Genomic DNA, 3,099 nt, shown 5'->3' with positions numbered 1-3,099 from the left:
CTTTATGTCATTTAAATACTGTAATTTATTTCATTTATAGCTTTCAATCATTTATAGCTTTCCAGTATTTATTTATTCCGCACTTCTTATCTTTCCGCATCTAATCTCATTATATATATATATATATCTGTCACCCAGTAACTGGTAACCGAGCCTTTTATTCGTGGTAATCAGATCGTATATTTCTAACAATTGGTATCAGAGCTTGTGTGATTTACCTTGAAATTTTTGTCGAAAACTTTTGGTTAGCATTTATAAACCTTCCATAAGCTTTTCTTTAAAAATTTCATTTTAATATCACTTGTTCAAAATCTTTAAAAAAAAATTATTAAAAAAAAAAATTATAAAAAAAAAAAAAAAATCTTAAACAAAAAAATTCAGAGCTTGTGTGATTTACTTTGAAATTTTTGTCGAAAACTTTTGGTTAGCGTTTATAAACCTTCCATAAGATTTTCTTTAAAAATTTCATTTTAATATCAATTGTTCAAAATCCTTTTAAAAACAAAAATTTTATTCTGTCTTCTGCTAATTATTCCAACATGAACTCTGTTTCTATTGCTAACAGCTTGGGATCTGGATCACGGGCACCCATACTTATTCCCGAAGAGTATAATTCATGGGTTGGCCGTATGAATCTTCATCTTAACACCATAAGTGAAGATGTCTGGAATTGTGTAGAAGGAACATATGTTACTCCAGAAAATATGGCTACTCTTGCTACAAATCAAGCCACTCTTGCTGAAACCGAAAAAAGCTGCAACTCCAAGCCAAAAAGGAACTTGTGTCTGGAATTCCCCACAGTATTCTAAGTCAAATGGATGACATAATACTGTTGACTGCAAATCAAATCTGGGAAATTTTAAAAAATCGTTTTTGTGGAAATCAAAGAATTATTGGAAACAAAAGAACATCTGTTTTAAATGAATTCGATAATTTCAAGATGCTTTCATCAGAAACCATCCATGATGCTCATGATAAGTTCAATTTTATCATGGTAAAAATGAACAATTTGGGCATCAAAAAGACACAACACGAGATAAATCTCAAGTTTCTAAACAATCTTTACGAAAGCTGGAAGATGGTTAAACTCATCATTCAGGGAAATCCAGCCATTCATACTGAAACTTTATACAATTTGTATGGAGAACTTCAATCGTATGAATCCTCGATTGACCCACCAACCACTACAGCTTTTGGAGGACCACTTGCTCTCGTTTCCACATCTTCTCAAAACCAAACACCTTTTAATGAACAAAACTTCAATCATTTTAATCAGACATCTTTTCAAAACCAACCCTTTTTGAACAATTCTTTTGATTAATCTGATTTAAATGATGAAGCAGACTACCAACAACTGTGTGCTTTGGTAGCAAACACAAACCTCCAGATATTTATTCCAAATCACGGTCAATCGAATTTCAAACCAAATTTTCAAAACCGACCATCATTTGGACAAAATAATTCTGGATTTCAACCAAGACCTCAACCTGTTCAAAACAACTCAGGTTTTCAACCAAGACCTTATTTTGGACAAAATTTTCAAAGACCTTCCTTCCAAAACAATTCAAACCAAGGTTTTCAAAACCAGGGATTTCAAAACAATCCCAACTCAAGTCATCAAAACAATAACCAAAACAACAGTTTTCAAAACCAAAACAGAGGATTCCAAAATCAAGGTTACACTAATCAAAACAATGGCTTTCAAAACAACCAAAATTTTGGATTCCAACATAACCCTTCCCAATCTTCCCAACAAATCCAAACTCAAGCTCCTGAAAGACTTCTGATTAAAAGTCAAAAGGATGACAGTGATGAAGAAGTGATCATTTGTCACAACTGCAAAGGAACTAATCACTATGCCAGAGAATGCCGAGCTAAAAACAAAACCAAAGTCAAAGACTCAGCATACTACGCTCAAAAAGCCGATGAATTAAAGAAACAGGAAAATCAAGATAAGCAAAGAGCATTGATGGCAATCCATGAACCAAACGTGGAATACTGGCCAACTTCTGAAGACGAAGCTGACAATGAACCAACAAATCAAACTTTTGTTTCGTAGTTGGTGTTGATAGACCTTCAAGAGCTCCAAACGTCATAGAACAGGTATCTAATGCTGGATAACCCAAGGATGATACATGGTATATTGATAGTGGCTGCTCTAAGCATATGACAGGAAACCGAAACTACCTTCGTGACTTCAAACCCACCCAAACCAATCAAGACGTTACCTTCGGCAACAACATGACGGCAAAAATCAAGGGTTATGGAAACATAACAAATGGTAATTTCACCATAAAGAAAGTTGCCTATGTCGATGACCTGAAACACAACCTCATCAGTGTTTCTCAACTGTGTGATAAAAATCTTGAGGTCCTATTCACCAAACAAAGAAGCTTGATCATGGACGCCAAAACCAAAGAAATCATTGTTGATTCTTACCGTGCCGGAAATATGTATCCACTTGACATGGATCTTATCTATGGTAAACCCGATATATGTATTCTATCAAAAGCCCCAGCATATATCAGTTGGTTATGGCACCGCCGCCTTTCCCATCTAAACTTTGGGTACATCAATAAACTGATCGGCGATGATCTTGTTAGAGGACTGCCACTTCTGAAGCTTGATAATGAAACTCTGTGTGCCGCATGTGAAAAAGGAAAACTTTCCAAATCAACTCACAAAAGCATCTCAGAATCTAGTGTATCCGAACCACTAGAATTGTTGCACATAGACCTTTGTGGCCCTGCCAAAACCCAAACCATACAAGGGAAGAAGTATATTCTTGTTGTCGTTGATGGTTTCTCGCGCTTTACTTGGGTCTTTTTCTTAAGACTAAAATCAGAAGCACCTGAAGAGATGATCAACTTCATCAAACAAATCGAACTGAAGCTCAAACGACCTGTTCGAAGAATCCGAAGTGATTATGGTTTAGAGTTCAAAAACAAGACTCTAGATTCATTTCTCAAAGACAAAGGAATTGAACATAACTTCTCAACCCCATACACTCCACAACAGAACGGCGTTGTCGAAAGAAGGAACATAACTCTATGTGAAGCTGCAAGAGCAATGCTTATATTCGCTGATCTGCCACAATAC

This window comes from Lactuca virosa, chromosome 2, assembly GCF_052849685.1.
Source record: "Lactuca virosa cultivar CGN04683 chromosome 2, Lactuca_virosa_CGN04683_v6, whole genome shotgun sequence".
Taxonomy (NCBI): Eukaryota; Viridiplantae; Streptophyta; class Magnoliopsida; order Asterales; family Asteraceae; genus Lactuca; species Lactuca virosa.
The sequence above is the reverse complement of the archived record's forward strand: the minus strand, read 5'-3'. Positions refer to the sequence as shown.